The sequence below is a fragment of the Euprymna scolopes genome, chromosome 16, assembly GCF_053919585.1.
Source record: "Euprymna scolopes isolate OS-2025 chromosome 16, ASM5391958v1, whole genome shotgun sequence".
NCBI classification, from domain to species: Eukaryota; Metazoa; Mollusca; class Cephalopoda; order Sepiida; family Sepiolidae; genus Euprymna; species Euprymna scolopes.
The window spans coordinates 43,419,057-43,438,658 of record NC_136497.1 but is presented as its reverse complement, the minus strand read 5'-3'; the positions used below and the strand labels follow the sequence as shown (position 1 = coordinate 43,438,658).

The following is a 19,602-nucleotide window of genomic DNA, read 5'->3' as shown; positions in this document are numbered from 1 at the left end:
CGACTGTTTTACTGTCGGGAAGCAGAAAACTTAAAGTGCCCCCAGGCTGTCCAGGGGAAGCCTTCAGTGGAGTAGTCACAACCTCGGAGATTCAGTGAACAGAGAGGGAAAAGAGAGAAATCCGTGTTCTTTGGTGGTCTAGACTTCACTGCTGGCCGCTGGATCGTTCCTGACAGGGGTAAATAGTCCTTAATGAAACCCATAGGATTAATGCGCCCTGGTAGCTAACTGGTCAGTACGTGGCCGCATCAGTCAGCAATGAGGGCATTAATCCACGAGCAAATAGTCTGTTATGGTGACTGCTACAATGTGTTAAATGTAAATAAAAGATTGAAAAACTGAATGGATCGGTTTAATCCTAGGTGTATGACAATTAACATGGGTTTTTTTTGTGCATGAATTGCAACTTGTAAAATTGCCACCACTATTGCGTCGATCAAGCATGGATATATCGTTCTTTTTTATCTTTAATCCCCCTTTCATTAATTCTTTCTATATCTCTCTATCTCTCTCTTTCTTTCTCTCTCCGTATGCTTTTTAATTTTCTTTATCATGCGTGTGCCTGTACATGTAGGTGTATGTATGCGTGTGTGCGCGTATATGTGTGCGTACGTGTGTGTATGTTGACGCGTGTGGCTGTCTCTGAATCTTACTACATTTGTAGTAAAAGAGGCGTACGCCGTTGCCGTGGTGACGACGAGGACGTTACAGTGCGTTGGGCAGACAGTAAGCCAATCGGATTCATCATCCGCGCGTCTCTCCATTCACCAATCGGTGTCTTTCTTCTGTTTTCCCTTTACACTTGCTTCGCAAATCATTCGTGGGGGAAGAAATTCGTATACCCTCCCCCTCCACGTGAATGAAACTACATTCAACTGTTCGCCGCAATACCGAAATCTACAAAAGAAAACGAACACGGAGTGGATAAAGTGCGCGCAGAAGTAAACGTGAAAAAAAAAAACAGAATGAGAGAGAAAGCGAGAGAGAGAGAGAGAGAGAGAGAGAGAGAGAGAGGGAGGAAGGAAAGATACGGAAAAGTTAATTGAATAGAGGAAGACAGGACGAAAAGGCGGTAGAAGATGAAGACAACTTAAATCTATTGGAGAGAAAGAATACAAAATAAAGACTATAGAGAATCGAAGAGCAAGGATCGATAAGTCAAAATGAGAGAACGGGACAGTTAGTGTCTTCAGGTTAGCATCAAAGTATAGAATTTGTTGTGTCCTCGGTGTGAGGAGGAGAAATTTTTTTTTGGCTGACTCAAATTGTTTCATCTCATCCATTGTAACTGTATACCCCACCCCCATGCACACATAAAAAAAGACTGAGACTTGCGTGTAGTTTTTCTGTCGTTAGAAGAACAAAAAATAAGAACATATCACATGTGAAAAGGTAAGAAAGAGAAAAGAGAGAAATAGAGAAAGAAAGAGATAAAGAAAGAGAGTAAAAAAGGGAGAAATGTTTTTCAAGACAAAAGACAAGTATACACGAAAATAACGAATTTCACAAGAATAGTATTAAAAAACAAGAATAAAGAAACAAAAAAGAAAAAAAGAAAGAAAAATAACGATATGCAAAGAGAATAAATGACTTGAACATTTAAAGGAAACGAAAAAAAAGTAGTAGCGAAAGGAAGAAAAGAAAAACCGTTTTCAAATCCACAAAAAAGTAGACAGTTAAAACGAAAGAAAGGAAAAAAACAATAGGCATAATAAAAAAGAAAGAAAGAAAAAAGTAAAAATAAAGGAAAGAAAAAGAGATAGATACAGACGGACACAGAGACAGATAGGGAGCGTGCACTCTAAGTCAAATAAGATTCGGAGATCAGCTTAAATGAAAACGTGGTGTTTTCAGAAGAAGGGATAAAAGAAGAAATAAAGAAAATAACAGAATACAAAGAAGCACGAAAGTCTATTTTCCAAGATCCACTGAAAAAGCAGCCGAGAATTGAATGGCAGAAAAAGCGTGAAGTAATTAATCTGATCAAAAACAAAAAATGGAGACACCTAAAATAGAAAGAAAAAACATGTAAGCAAAGAAAAAAGAAAGAAAAAGCTTCTAGTTCGACCAATTACAACTTTCTATTGTATTTTAAAGATACTTCTACACTGCTGAAAAGTCCCGTACTCACTCACAGATATACGTATAAACGTGTACCTACCTTGCAATACACATGGGTTTTTCAGCACCATATTCATGCCCAAATGTATCCACGCGCACACGCGTACACAAACTGGCTTTCTCGAACATTTATGGACTCCGAACTTGTGCACACATAAGGCTTTCTATCTTCCCGCACTGCTGATTCGAAACTTACATTCCCATCGATAATTATATATATATATATATATATATATATATATATATATATATATATTATCCAGAGACAAATGTTTCGTCTTTTCAAGATTCATCAGTGTGGCTAAGTATAGCTTACGTAGCAACCTAGATACTAAAACCATGAACATTTATAGATAGAGAAAGGGTGAGAGAAACAGAAAAAACTCGTTTCAGTTAGGAGAGACAGTGGATATCCTTGTGAATGTCCATGCGTGGGAAATCTATAATAAAGCAAAGATTGTGTAATAAACAACTGCATCTCTCCTACACGGGCATTTTTTAAGTGCACTAGCAAGAACACCGGGAAGACGGAAAATAATGACAGATTAGCAGGGAATAAATTCAGGTTTTTCATATTGTCTTGACATGTATTTTGATGGAATATAAATAAGTATATGCCCTCAAATCCCATCTTTGGAATTACCTCCTGTAATTAACAGTGTCTGCAAAAGTATTTAATACATGTGAAAACCTCAAGAGAAGTGTTTTCCCAATGAATCCATGTGTTGTCACGGGTAACTTTACACGTATTTAATTTTATTTGCATATTCTTCATGCGCGTGAATTGTTCTGACCATTAAAAAAGGGCATTTTTTTTTTCGCGAAATCGTGATTTACCGGTACACAATTTTATCCGAGAGGATATTTTTTTATAAAACGGTGCATAAGATGCTCTAAATTTCCTGAATCCAGGTAAGTGGGTGTTTCTAATATTATGTTGTGCGCTTGATTATAAAAATACATTTTTTAAGTACTAACACAAATAAAAAAAATTACAGTTTTCTACAAAAAGATGAGGCAATTTGCGCTCATTTATTTTATTTGTATCAACCCTTTTCCGTTAAGTTGTCCGATATGTATATATATATATATATATATATATATATATATATATATATATATATATATACAAGAAAAGTTTAGATTTAGTAATAGGCAATAAGTTTCAGATATATTTACATCTTATTAGTAATAAATACTAAAAACGTTATCAGCAAATACCCTATTTACTTTCTTATTCTGAAAAATCGACTTAAATGAAACAAAAGATATGGTTAGGGATACGTGCTAGTCTAGCTGCACTGATAGCTGTGGTATAGCAAAATAGTATGCTTGTGGATTACTATATTTTAAGCCACCCTTCTTTGGTAGAGTACTGTCATAAAATGATTTCACCCGCCGCTTCATTTGCATTATGCGATGTTCTTTGTTGGCTTGTTTGTGAATAAACATGCAGGATGAGCATTGTAAAAGCGGTGGACAAGTGTGTATATAAATGGACAGTTAATGAAGTCGTTTACTGGCACCAATCTTATAGGCAGGAGATTAGAACTGCCGACTATAAACTAGATGGTTGTATGTTTCATACCTGGCTAGGGTTGGTGCTAGTCTAGCCGCAGTGATGAGCTGTGATACAGAGAAATAGTCTCAGTGTTCATGACTATATATATATATATATATATATATATATATATATATATATATATATACCTAATACGTATGATTCTCCCTGTATGTAAATCTATATATGTAGGTTTATGTATGAATATATAAGGAAATGATTGTATATATCAATATCAATATATATATATATATATATATATATATATATATATATATATGCATATATTTCTATATGTACGGAATATATGAGGAAATGCATGTATATATCAATATATATCAATATATATATATATATATATATATATATATATATATATATATATATTTCTATATGTACGGATTCAAATATATATATATATATATATATATATATATATATATATATATATATCAGTAGTTTACATTACAGACTCTAAGAATTTTTTTTTTATTTTATAATATTTTATTTTGCCTTCCATCTATTTGTTGAGTTGCGTACGGACACCAAACAATTTATCAGAGGAAGTTAACATTTTCTTCAGAAACACACAACAGTTCTACAGTTATTTTCATGTGTAAAGAGAATATATATATATGTGTGTGTGTGTGTGTGTGTGTGTGTGTGTGTGTATGTGTGTGTGTGTGTGTGTGTGTGTGTGTGTGTGATCGGAATTGCAAATAGATTATTAGGAAAATCGAAAATTTAAAATAACTCTAACACGAAAGTAGATTCGTGTAATTAAAAAAAAAATTTCTTAATGAAATCATCCTAGCTAAATACACACTTATACACCCACACCCTCAATGAGATCAGGTTATACGCAACTATTTCTATGTGCGTGTGTGTTTGCGTGAGCGTTGAAATATCCATGTGCAGATGTTTGATTGTGTTACATTTCTCTGTTCAGGCATTTTGCCATTTTCGACAAACTGAGAAGAGCACAATACCTTTTCGATAATTTCGTTTTTTTATTTATTTATTTATTTGCACACCATGAAATAAAAAATATTATATTAATAAAATATATGTGTGTGTGTGTGCGTCTGTGTGTACATGTGTGTGTATTTGTGTGTATACGTGTGTTTATATGTATATATACACATACATATATATGAGTGTGTATGTGTGTGTGTGCTTATATGAATTATTTTGTTTATATTACATTTATCTCTTTCATCTTTGTCTTCCTTATTATACTGCATTATGTTTGTAAAATAGAAGTTCTCAGTGATAACCTACTTGCAAACAGTAGGGTTTTTTTCTCTGGAATCGGATTGACACTAAATATCCTCAGTACTCTTCAGTTGTTTTAATCACCGTTGGTAACCACTCTGATTAACATATAATTTTAGCTAACAACAGCCGTTCGTTTTCTCTGGGATATTAGGGACAATAACCCCTTTATGATTTTACTGCTCTCCCTGCCTTTCCAGTCAAGGTCTAGATCAGGGTTCTCAACCGGGGTCCACATGGATCCTAGGGGTCCATTGAGTATTTATGGGGGTCCACAGGCAAAACATAACAAAACTTATTATTATTATAGTTGTTGTAGAATAGTTTATTTGCATTAAATTAGTTTTCATTTAAAAATAATGCTTAATTATATAATATTTCTTTGATTATTGAAACCTCAAAATTTGAATGAGTGAAAAATAGAAAATTGTCTTATGACCAATAGTTATGAAGGGGTCCACCAAGATAAAAAGAACGGAAAAATGGTTCATGAGTAAAAAAAAAAGGTTGAGAACCACTGGTCTAGATTGTGCTCCCCTTTCGTATTTTCTTTCGTTATATTATCACTATCATTTACTAATTGGGAGTTTCTAAACGATACATTTTCAGTAATTTATTATGTGGAAATTTACTAGTGGTGTTCTTAGGACGCCAAGCGACAACAAGTGTCCGTAGGTTTTCAGCATTTTCCGCCTCTTTTATTAACCTTTTTAATTTACTTTTTGTTATAGCAACAGTTTTTAACCATTGATGTTCTCTAGCAATGACCTCTGGTCTTTTCTGGACGCTCACAAAAATAAGGCTCTCTCAGTTGCAATTCAGTTTGCACATTTCCAGCTTTAGCATTTGGATATTAATTTTTAGTTAGGTGTATCAATCTGTTATTTTCAGCGACGAGTACAGTGGAAAATGTTACTTTTAAGGCATCTAAAACCAAGCTTCTATCTTTGCATCATCAACGCTCTGATACACACCTGCCATCAATTGAAATGAATGGCTCTCGTCTTGGGGAGGCTCCATGTTTTGACAAGCTTCTGGGCTTGACCTTTACTCCTGATCTAATATGAAATACCAACATCAAATCTGTTGCAAAAGTCGCTGGAATAACAATGGGATCCTTCTATCGATCCAATAGGTATCTACTTGGTGGTGCAATTTTCTACCTATATAAGAGCCAGATACGTCTTAGGATGGGGTATTGCTGTCACATCTGGGCAGGAGCTGCTAGGAAGATCTTATCCTGCCTTGACAGAGTTCAGAATAGACTTCGTAGCCTAGTAGGGAATGCCATTTTCTTTTCCCCGCAACCTTTTTCTCACAGAGGAGACTTGCGAGCCTGCTTCTGTTTTATCTTTATTCTCAAGGAAAGTGCTCGTGCGAACTCCAATCGATGCCCTCTTGTCAAACATTCACGAGAAACACTTGTTTGGCTGTAAACACTTTCAATAAATTCCCCCACTCTTTATCTCTGCCTAAACCCAAACGTAGATTCCACGAACAAAGCTTCTTTCTAAGAACTGCACATTTGTGAAACTCTCTTCCGTTTACCTGCTTTCCAGGTGACTAATGGCCGTCTACAAGTTCAAAGTAAAAAAAAATTTTAATGAGTCGTTCCTCTTAAGTAATCCAATTTACCAAATTTACACTTCTAACTATATTGTCCTTTTGACCAAGGTACAATCTTTAGCCCTTAACCTGGAGTGGCATCTGAGCCTTGATAAGTGGTGATCCTTTTGTAAAAAAAGGGGGAAAAATCAGTAAAAACGAGGTTTACGTGCCGCACCAATTTTTGGAATATTTTGAGGTTTTATGATTGAAAACTGATCATTTATTCTGACATAATTACTCTGAAGTATCGCACTTGAATACTAATTGTCATTAAAATAATCATTTCTAATCCAAACAATTATTCGAGATGACATATTACCCTCCCCAACTTTTTCTAAAATGCTCCACACATGCATATGTGTGGACAAAAACGTAAGGAATATGTGACCATAGCTTAAAAATTTGAAAAGTTGCCTGATTGATTTGATTGATGAGATTTTTGCGTTCAGCGCATCAGATTCGCCCTTACTCAGCAGGAAAATTGCAGATGACAATTTTTTGTTTACCAGTACAATCGTAGCAAAATTATCGGCTGTTATCGCAACAGTCGTTTTCCATTGATTTCTCGCTAGCAATGACCGTTCGCCATTTTTGTGGTTTCTTCTTCTTCTTCTTCTTCTTCTTCTTCTTCTTATTATTATTATTATTATTATTATTATTATTATTATTCATTCATTCATTCATTCTCTCTCACTAAAAGTTTTAAAATAATTCAGTAAAAGCAATTGCTCAATGCAATAAGTAGTGTTTTTCTCTGGAGTCCAAGTAACAAGAAGTCTCCCTAGATTTTCAGTACTCTTCACTTCAGTCGATAATCGTTGCAAAATTGGGTTTGCCATTGATTTCTCGCTAGCAATGGCCGTTGGCTATTTCTAGAACTTGAGTTGCAATAATCATTCCCAGGATGCTAATACTCTAATCAATTGTGCAGTGGATGCCTAGTTGGTGCTTATTCTCCTAGGCCTTCTCAACCTTTTTGAGTATCGAGAACTATTTTATATGGTAGTAGTCGATGGTAGTGCCACCACATGCGTGTATGATTATGGGGGGCACAGTTTATAGGAATTTTCAGTTTCAGTTCCCTTGGGCTCGTGCATTTTTCTTTTTATATTCCATGTTCCATTTTTATTTCAGCTAAACTGTGGTTATTTAGTGTTCGTTGGTTGGTTGCCGCATTCGACGATTTATTATTATTATTATTATTATTATTATTATTATTATTATTAACGTGAGAGAGACGCCAAGTGGGGCAATTATGCTCCATTGGCGTTGTAGATAAGGCGTATACACGGGGTTAAAACACAAATAATCCCGGTCGTAGTTAGTACGTTAGGAGTAGTATCAAGTCGTCTGGAAGGACAATTGAAAAAACTACGAATCCCCGATGTTTTAAGCAGCCTTAAACCCTCTGTTATTGTAGGTACCACCAACATCCTTAGGAAAACCCTTGATCTTTGAAGCTTCTGGTTTGGAGCCGGGATCGAGGAAAGTCCTCTGGAAATTAATCACATCTCTTTTAAGGGAGACGTTGATAAAAAAAATCAGAATTATTGTTATTCACTAAGAGTTTTCACACGCCATAATCATGAAATCTTCTTTAAAAACTACTTGTGATGTTCTCTCGAGTCTGATTGGCAACAAGTCTCCCCAGATTTCCAGTACTCATCACCTCTTTCAATAATGAAATAAAGGTTTTCCCTAATATTTTAGCCGTTTTTATTACTGTCATCCGTTGTATCTTTTCAGCCATCCCTCTGATTCCAATTTCTCCCATTCTTTTTTTTTTTTTTTTCAAAGTTTGTTAATATTGTTTCTAGTGCTCTTACTATTATTGGTATTATCTTAATTTTCTTAATCTTCCATATCCTTTTGAGTTTTATGGCCTATTTAGTCTATTTGCTTTGCTTATCTGTCTCTTTGAGCTTCATTTTGCGGTCTGCTGGAACTGCAAAAACTACAATCTACAAAATATTTTGTCTTGTTAACAATTATGACATCCGGTCTTCTTACTTAGATGGGTTTATCTTTTTGTCGCATTAGATTTTGTAATTTTCATTTTCAAATACTGATTTCGATTTCTGCTTGTACTATTGGAGTGTTCAAGGTGCAGTTGTCTACATAATTCTCAGTGTACTGTCTTCACTTCTTTATCGTATCTATTCTTATATTATTAGGGGCTAGTTTGCTGCATTCGTTTATTATGGGTTTTTTATTCGTTCCTTTGTCTACAGATTCTGCATTTGCTGTTTTCTGGCTGTGTTTCTTAGCGTCTCTAGTTCCTTCCATGTACCCTAGGATGTTCATTTTTCCATCTGCATTAGTGAACTTTTATGCGGCTTGGCATTTTCTTGATAGATTGTTAAGGGGCATCGTGGCTATGATGAACAGTAATCGTGATAGAAGATCACCTTGGAAGAGACCTATTTGTATTTTAATCTCAGTTATACACTGTCAACCAGTTTTCATTAAAGTTATTATTATTATTATTATTATTATTATTATTATTTATTATTATTATTATTTACACACCAGTATTAGTCACACAAGCTATCATCAAAGATTGCTTTTTGAGTATAACTTGTGGTGTTTCCTGGAGTCTAGGTGCCAACAAGTCTCCCCAGATTTTCAGTACTGTCTACCTCTTTCGATAACCTTTGCAAAAAGAATTTGCATCATCGCAACAGCCGCCTACCATTGATTTTTTGTTAGCGTCGACCATTGGTCTTCTTTGAAATGTATATAGCAATAAGCCTCCCCAAGGTCCCAGTCCTCTTTGCACTTATCCAGTGGAGGTTTAGCTAGTTCTTTCTCTCCTTTGTCTTTTTATTCTCCTTGGCCCTCATTATTTAGTGTGGTGCCCGTTATAGGTGACACTCACAAAAAAATGGTGGGTGCGGTATCTTAATGCTATAAAGTTTCAGTTTTCATGATTTCATGTGGTGTTTCTTTGTGTTTTGAATCTGTAGCCGTTTCTATATCCAGTTTGTATGTAGTTTATATGTGGTGTTAGTCTCCACATTCAAGAGTTTTCTTTAATATTTCTCCAGTTTTCATCACTGAAATTCATTATATTTTCTCTGCCATCTAATTCCAATCCCTCACATTCTCTTTTTCAATTTTTTTGGTATCGTTCCTAGCGCTCTATTATATTCACTTTCTTCATTTTCCAGATCCCTTTGAACTCTCTGGCCAGTTCCGTGTACTTGCTCCGCTTTTCAGTCTCCTTGATCTTCACTCTGTGGTCTACTGGCAAAATCTACAATCTGGCAAGATTTTTCCTTCTTGTTAACTGTTATGATATCCGGTCTTCTTGCTTGGATAGGTTTATCTGTTTGTATATTCATTTCCTTAGTGACTTTCATTTTTTAGTACTGCTAACGGTTTGTGTTTGTACGATTTCCTGTACGTTCAAGATGCAATTGTTTGCATAATTGCCAGTGTACTGCTTTCCCCACTTGATCATGTCTATTTTATATTCTCTTTGGGCTAGTTTCACGTATTATGTGGTTTATTGTTTCGTCTTTTTTCCGGCAGAGTCTGCATTTGATGTTTTCTTGTGTCTTGTTGGTCCTTGCTTGGTTTTAATTGCGTTATCTTGTGTATTTGTTATTAGTGATTCAGTTCCCCTGCTAAGGTGTCCTTTTTGTAGCCATTTCCAAGTGTTTTCGATAGACTCGTCTTTTGTAATACTTATGAATCGTCCATGTTGCTGTTTCTCTTCCCATTTTTGTCCTTGTCTTATTTCTCTTCTCTTCGTTTATTTCTTCCGTGTCTATTGCTGCAGTAATTATTTTTGAGTGTTTTGCATTATGTATTTTTCTAATCTATTTTTATATTATTCACAGTCTTCTATACAGACCAGCCGTTTTCCACCGTCTTTACATTTCACATATAATCGGTCAGTATTATCCCGCGGGTGTAATGCATTGTGCATCGTCATGAGTTTCCTGATCTTCTGGTGGAGATTCTTTAGTTCTTCCTTGTCCCAGCTTATAAATGGTCTAAGGTATTTTATTAGTTACACTGTACACGTGTTTATTCCTTTAATAAGGTGTCTATTATTTAGTTTAGTTTCAATGAATTTACTTGTTCTTCTGAGGTATTCCTTTTTTATTTTCTCTTTCATTTCCGTTGCTTTGATGGCATCTGCTTCCAGCACTACCAAGTATTTGTAGCTATCATGTCCATCTAGCGCCCTCATTTCTGTTTGATTGGGCAATATTATACCTTCTGTTCCTTCTAGTGTTTCCCTCTTCATGGTCAGCAGTGCGAACTTTTCTATACTGAATTTAATTTGGTATCCTGGCTAAAGATTCTGGTCGTGTTTATTAGTGTTTTTAGTTCTGTCTTTGTTTTTGAAAACAGTTTCAGATTATTATTATTATTATTATTATTATTATTATTATTATTATTATTATTATTATTATTATTATTATTATTATTTAATCACTAGACTTTATCACACGATTTCTTTACAAGTGATCGCTCACAGACAAAAGCAAAATTCTGAGTGACAAGCTTTCCATATTCCCAACGCGCTTCTTTTCAGAAATTTTTGTAAAGTGCGTTGCGTTTTGCGTTGTCTTATCACAACAGCCGTTTATTATTGATTTTTCGCTGTTAACAGCTGTTGACTTTCTTTAGAATTTCAGTGAGTATAAACATACCAAGAATTCCAGTACTCTTAGTGCCTTTCTTTATGGCACCTTATGCCTTGATAATTTCAGGCCCTTTTGGTTGTGTTTCATGTGTCCTTCTGTATATCTTACCCTGTTTATACAGTGTTATTTTATTTGTAGTTCATCCAGAAATATCATGGATTACCTGGTTATCTGAGTTGATTTTTGCAATCGAATTATTTTTTAATATTCCAGCTAGTTTTATTCATCAATACCCTGCTTCATATGTATTCCATTTTCTTCTAATTTTATTCTCTAGTATTTTTAGAACTATCTTTCTTGCATTCAGTATCCTTTACTTCTAAAGCTTTTTTATTTTTTTGCTTGCACCATCGTCACCTTTTGATATGCTGAGGCGGAAAAATCTAATATTTTACATGTTTTGTTTGTCTCGTTGACTATCATCACGGTTTTTGACCAAGATCAAAGTGCAGTATCTATTCTGATAAACACTTCAACTTTTTTTCTGTCCTCGGTAAGTAAAAAGGAAAATTTTCCAGACTGAAACAACATTCACTTTTGTCCCAATCAAAAGTAGCCTGTTTGGGGAAAGTGTCTTTTTTTTTTCAAATTAAAACCCGGACTTTTTTTCTGTGTAGGCAAATAAATAGGAACCGACTCATTCCTTTAAATCTAGAATTTCTCACACAAGTCATTAACAGTGATCGTTCATTAGTAAAAATGGGTAGTAATTTCGTGAATATTAGTGTCCGCATATAATTATGAACGTCCGTTTTTTTATGCTTTCTATTTTTACCTCGATGTACTAATTCTAAATCTGTATCAATATGAGATAGACTCGATGTGAGTTATTTGTATATTTTATGGTATCAATTCAGAATGCTAAAATATATTTTGTTGTCACATTCACCAAATGCCATCATCACCCATCAAGTAATTCCAGGTCTTCCGTTTTACCCAGATTTTTCTTTTTTTTATCGCAGTTATTGTCTTCTGGTTGTATTTGTTAAGTGTTTCTAGCGTCATTTTCTTTCAAATAGTTTTAGATCATCCATACATATGAGGTACATGCAGTATGGTAATAAACTTTTTGCTAAATTACTTTCATGCCTTGTATATATGTAACAGCCAGGTAGACGATCTCATAGGAGAACATAGACATTTTCCTGTAGTTTGCTTAATATGGATTTTATACAATTTTATATTTCTGCATTTCGAAGCCTAATGCTTTTCATAAAAAAGAGGAGAAGGTGGTCCGTTTAAAAATATAGGGAAATGCTACATTTAGCTTAGAGTATAATAAGACGGAAATGTAAAATAAACACGAAAATAGACATGAAAACATAAAATAAATAGAAAATAACATGGGATGTAGATTGATCAAATATATGGCATAAGGATGAAGGAAGAAACGAAATAAAGAGTAGGAAGATGTAGTTGCCGTTATATAAGAAGGGGTTATTTTGATACTCTCTAAAAGTATGTTTTTATTGACTTGTTATGTTCTGTGGAACGCCAGTATTTTACGCTCAGTATTTACACTATTCACAAAGTCAATACGTCTATGCTTTACATATTCTGAGGTAATTTATCCATGGCACTTAGTGTATAGCCGTTTAATAAAAGTACCCAGATATTTTCACCTTCAGCAATATCGTAGTCTGGTTGTTCGTGATGGAGCCTCAACTTTTTTTCTCAATTTCTGTCGACTTATATCGTCCCACAGCATTCGTTGCACGTGTTTTCCTTTTCACAAATCCTACGCCATATTTTACAACTCTGTCCCCAATTTGATGGGCACGTATCTGTTCAATTTGTGTCGGTACTCATCGTCAAGTAGCCTCCGTGCGTGCTGTATGGTTTTATTTACATCATCCAGAGAAGTTGTCGAGGAACTGGTAAAAGCAGCTGATCTCTGTAGCTTGATTCGTACAGTAATTCTTTCAGCAATATACACACATAATAAGATGGTGAGTGATTCGAAACCTGACTTGAAAATAGTTATATCATCTATCACATTCTGAAAATTATAATATTAATTTGTTCGCTAGGTCAGCTTGTTTAATGGCCTCATACTACCGAGTATAAAAAATCCTACTTTTTAGACATCGGCTTGGGTTCTCAGCGGTTGGATGACCACACCCTTTGTTTAAGACGAAAGTGGTACATTCTATAGTTGGATTTCGCCACGATTTGCTTGATTTGTGTTAGCTAATCGTATTGTCGAGATTGGCTAAGTGTCAAGGTGCTCGCTTCGCATGCCAGAGATTCCGGCTTCGAATCCTAAATCGGATATGTACAACTGATGAGTATAAATTGGACGTCCGGCTTCTGTGAGTTGCGACGTTGTTTATACTGTATAAATAAGTATATCATCTTTCACATTTTGAATATATATATATATATATATATATATATATATATATATATATATATATATATATATATATATACATATATATATATATGTATATACTAGCAGGTACTCCGGCTTTGCCCGGTCGTCAAATAGGCATAAATATTTATTTAAATTCGTGCAGATTTAGTATGTATTATTATAGAACCAATTCTCTATTCATTATTATTCAATATATATTTATGGTTTCAAAAGTTATAAAAAAATGGTAACCCCAAAATTGAAACGGAAACGTTTAACTGTTTCGTTTTAGTCGTTATTTATCGCTTCAGCATCTTTATCACCTGAGCTACCGACAGATGGATACAAAAGGTAAAAATTAAACGACTTTAAGCTATGAATTTTTAATGTTGCGTATGTGCAAAAGCAACAGAAGAAGGATAAGCTTTATTCTATTTACTTTTGCCAAGGTCAACAGTTTTTTTTTTCATTTTGGACTTTATGGCAGCTCTCGTATTTTTACAGGCTAAAACCAAAATCGAAATCCAAGTCTTCTATATATCGCTTCATGTTTGTGACAAAAATTCACAGAATAGTTTGTTAGATACTGTCCGCATACACACATACAATTTACGCTTCATACACACCACGCACGCACGCACACACACACACACACACACACACACACACACACACACACATATATATATATATATATATATATATATATATATATATTTCTGAACGTATATAACATTCACTGGACAAAGCGGGGGAGGACAGAGCGGTAGCTCTAGATATATCTAAGGCTTTTGACAGGGTATGGCATGAGGATCTCCTCAGGAAAATCAGATCATACGGTATCACTGGTAGAATACTTAACATAATTAAATCCTTCTTAGATAAGAAAAAAATCCAGGTTATCCTCGACGGTCGTACATCTAAACAATATGATATAAATGCGGGGGTGCCCCAGGGTTCTATCCTTGGACCTCTATTGTTCCTGATATTCATAAATGACTTCCCCGACAAAATTGCCTCTGATATGGGTATATATGCTGATGACACTACACTCTATGGCAGGCACGACAGGAAGACGAATGAACACATTTCTAAAGAAATGGCAGAAACACTAGAGGAAGACCTCCAATCTGTAGTGGAATGGGGACAAAAGTGGTTGGTCGCGTTTAACGACTCTTTATCTGAGAGTCCATCTTTCAAACTCCTTGGCCTAACGTTCACAGGAAACATGAGTTGGAACAATTACATTGAAGGCATTGCCAGGGCCGCTGCAAGAAAGGTGGGCTCTCTCTACCGTGCTAGAAAACTACTAACACCCGAAAGTATCCTGTACCTCTATAAGGCCACCATTCGCCCATGTATGGAGTATTGCTGCCACATCTGGGCTGGTGCATCTGCTACTAGTCTCTCACTCCTTGACAAGGTTCAAAAGAGAGTCGCAAACCTGATAGGCCCAGAACTGGCATCTAAGCTTCAGCCTCTGCCCCATCGACGAAATGTTGCATCCATCTGCCTTTTCTACAAGTATTTTAGTGGTGAATGCTCTGACAAACTGCAATCACTTGTGCCCCCACGACGTGAGCACCCTCGACAAACCCGACAGGCTGCTAAATCCCACCCCCACACTGTAGAGATCCCTAGATGTAAAAGATCTTTTTACTCCAATAGTTTCTTCCCCAGAACCGCTACACTCTGGAATTCCATTCCAGGTCCCTGCTTCCCCAACAGTACTGACGTGCAGAAGTTCAAGTGTAACGTGAATCGACACCTTGCTGCCCAAATCCCTACATAGTACCCCAGTAGTTGTTGCCCCTGATAGTAGCCCCCTACACCAAAGTGGCAATTTGCCTTGTTTGGGGTGAAAAAGTAATATATATATATATATATATATATATATATATATATATATATGTGCATGTGCGTTTGCTAGAACCTTTTTATTTAAATCTCGCAAGGAGACCTGACATTGCCCTAGATTGAATGAGAATCAACGAATCTTTCGACCCTTCTCATATTCTATCGTTATTGAAATTGGTGAAATCGCTCAATCAAATCTTCATGCTTTAGTTAGGAATCCACCGATGCACCGGAGGGAAGTTTCACATGTCACCCAACAGTGACGTTTAGTTTGCATTAATTAATGAAAATCGTTTTTAAAGAATATGCGAATTCCTTATTTCTTATTTATTAGCTTTTTTTTTTTTACACAGTGATCACCACTTATCAAGGCCCGGAAGCCACTCAGGGATAAGGGTTATTGCAAGTACATTACGTTAGTGTGGAGATTTGATGAAGTGTTTACTTAAGGTGGCGGTTCATTAGGAATTTGTTAACATTGGACTTGAAAACATCCAAGTTGTAGTCCGGTGGGAAGTAGGCAGACGGAACAGAGTTCCACATGCGTGCAGTTCTAAGAAAGAAGCTTTGTTCATGGAATCCGCGTTTTGATTTAGGCACAGATATAGAATGGGGGAAATTTTTCACAGTGGATTCAGCTAGACGGCTCACATATCCATGACTGAGTATATTAAGAAATTACTTATAATAATGTTATAGAAAAAATAGGTTTTTAATATCAATGTAAGTGCGACGAAAACTTAACCCTGTATAGATATAGATAGAAACATTATGTTTTATGAAGACGCGCCCTGAACAAACAACCTCCTAGATATAATTTCCAATAGAGCTTAAATCTATAATTTAAAAAATAAATTGTAATAAATTGTTACACTAAGCATAATTTATTACTATTAAATAGGGATATATGAATAAATACCCATATATATATATATATATATATATATATATATATATATATATAAATGTATATAGGTATATAATGTAAGAAAGAGCGACACTAGAAAAATGTGGTGGCCGAGTTAGAATTTTAAATGTGAATAAGTGTCCTCTAAACCCCATTTAAAATACTCAAAAAGAAACTAAAAATCGGAGAATATTAATTAATTGATGTCAAATATTTATTGTTGTAATTGAAAGTCAGGGAATAGTGTAGAACTGCTGTCTAATACCATTTTTGTCGTCTAATTGATTGATCAAACAATATATGAGTATCTATGAGTAGCCTCCTTGCTGTGTAAAGGAATCAAGAAAAACATTGCATATTGAATTGCTAGCTATTATAAGTTTTGTCTTTTCAGTTTCAAAAGAGATAATCTCTACTTAATATTTATGAACTTAATTAGAACAGAGAATCGAATCAGGAACTATAATATATATATATATATATATATATATATATATATATACTGTGAAATTATATCATCAAATGACAGCTTTAAGGTTAGTTATTTCCAAATATTTTATTAAAATTCCTGCGATATTCAAGTAGTTATGATATTTTATTCTTTATCGAAGAATTTCCACTGTCCATCGCTTTATTGCAGGTCTTCAAAAATGTTGTTTTAGGGCAAAAATACAATGTCTTATCAGTCAAACTTTACTTTTTATCATAACTGTCTGTCGATTAATTATGTTAAGTATTCTACCAGTGATACCGTATACAAAAACATATCCTAGATATGGGACTCATATAAAACAATTATGTATCGGCATATCCACTTTTTTTTTAAATCACAACTGTTTGTCCCCCGAGGAAGTCAATTGCTTGATTTTAAAAGGAGTTATTGCTCAAGCAACATCAACTATGTTCCTCCACAAGGCATCCTTTGTAGTAAATTGCTCTCCTCCCTCATAAATTCCTCGTTTTAATATTGACTAGAGATATTCAATTGGGTAAGGTCTGGAGAACCCGGTGATCAGATCATGAGAGTTTCCCCAACGAATCGCATAGATTCAAGGAAAGCTGCAGTCGCCCCAAGCAGAATGGAATGGTACATTGCCATGTATAAAAATCATCTGAAAGTGACGTAACAATGGTAGGTCATTTAGTTGTGTCGACAAATGCTTATCCAAAAAGGCCGTGTACGCATTGCTGGTAATCTTTACACCTTCTGACAGGCGGAATGTTCCAATCAACTTATCCCCAATGATTTCCGCCCCAAACATGATGCCTCCACCTCCTTGTTGGCGATGAACTCTGTAACGAGTCGGAGTTCCGTTTTAATTTCGAACTTTGGTCCATATATCCGAACCGTTAAAAGTAGCATGGGCCTCATCCCTAAATAAGACCTGTTGGAAATCCATTTTATTTCATTCAGTCTTATAGCCATTTGTTTTTCCCTATGTTGTTTGCTCAATGGAGGCATTGGAAGTGGTTTGATGTACCTTGCAGTCTCATTCAACACATTATATCCGGCCTGCCTGGATTTTGGAGCGATTCCAGCTTTTGCATAAATGAAAGCACTCATTCTGTGTGTGTTTCGGTATATTCCCTACGAATTTTCCGAATATCACGATCTGCAAGGTTTCTCCTGGTGCACTTATTTTTCTGGATTTGGTGTTCGGGTTGTCCAAGAATGAAGCCAAGGTTTTTGGATTCTATTCCAGCTCTGTGACTAAATTTTTGATGGACAATCCTTCTGCGAATCCAGCAACTATCCTTTAATATTCGATAACCTTTAATCACCTGATTTTTTGGCAATTTAAGAGATCTGCAATAAAGCGTTGCACAGTATAATTTCCTTGATTTTAAATAAAACGCCATAACTTCGTGAATATGGAGTGAATTTTGGGGAAAAAATTACTTTAAAGCAGCCCTTGGATGATACAATTTTCATTTTTTGTGAAATATTGATATTTTACTAATCTGCAATCAGCGATTGACAGTTATATATATATATAGTTTTGGACGCTACAATATATATATATATATATATATATATATATACATATATATATATATATATATATATATATATATATATATATATATATATATATATATATATATATTGTAGCGTCCAAAACCAAGGAACAGAATTTAAAACCTAATATTGAAAGAAACAATAACTGTGAAAAGCTGACACTTTTACAACTGGTAGTCGATATCATCCATAATAACATACATATTAAAATGTGAATCATTTCTAAAGGATAGAAAAAGAATTATAACAATTATTCAGTTATTTTCAAAATAGGAACTCCAAAAGTAAGGGGCAAAATGGAGAAAAAAATTAAGAACTATATATATACAAATATATATATATATACATATATATATACATATATATATACATATATATATATATATATATACACATACACACATAGTTTTTGATTCGATTCTCTGTTCTAATTAAGTTCATAAATATTGGGAGAGATTATATATGTGTGTGTGTGTGTGTGTGTGTGTGTGTGTGTGTGTGTGTGTGTGTGTGTGTGTGTGTGTGTGTGTGTGTGTGTGTGTGTGTGTGATTATTCTGCCGGTTTGACTAGTCGAACTTAGACCGAAGACAACGTTTCAGAACTCTATCTAAATTAGAATCATACAGAAATATGTTGGACGTATAACTAAGTGATTACAGAATAAGTTTCGATAGCAACATTGCATTTCCTGACAAAAAAAGTCCGTTGGGAAGCATTCATTGAAAAATGGAATACTTAATAACGCAATTTAAAAAACAGACATTAAGTGACATGTACTCTTTCTTCTTCAATAACATTGTTTAATATATATATATATATATATATATATATATATATATATATGCTAGCAGTTCAGCCCGGCTTTGCTTTGGCCCTATGTACTGTTCATAACTTGCCCTACATGTGAATACACTTTATGTAAGCTTTCAAATGTTTAGACCAAAAGTGTAGTAATTTCGTAGAGACCGTAAAGGTAATGATTTTTTATCTTTTACCCCAATTTTGACCCCCTTAACATTTATTATTTTGGTCTCAAATAAAAATAAAAAGTTTTACCCATGTTCAAGTTACCGACATCTAAAATGTCAAGGTGTTTAGACCCAAAATTGGCGGTGAAATTTGGTAGAATCTGAAACGGTCAACTCTTTCAACTTTGACCTTTTGATAGCCAAATTATCGCCGCAAAACTGTAAAATGATTGCCGCATATCTAAATACCCGTTATGCATAAATTTC

The 19,602-nt window shown here is 34.7% G+C and overlaps 1 protein-coding gene across 8 annotated transcripts in view; it reads left to right on the top strand.

The window, feature by feature from the left end:
• The first annotated feature begins 699 nt into the window (after positions 1-699).
• Positions 700-19,602, top strand: part of LOC145295929 (sex peptide receptor-like) — a 701,703-nt gene continuing 682,800 nt past the window's right edge. For all 8 annotated transcript variants that reach the window (XM_080141813.1, XM_080141812.1, XM_080141810.1 and 5 more), the window contains exon 1: positions 700-3,033. The gene's annotated coding sequence lies outside the window, so the exon portion shown is untranslated. The remainder of the gene's footprint in view (positions 3,034-19,602) is intronic.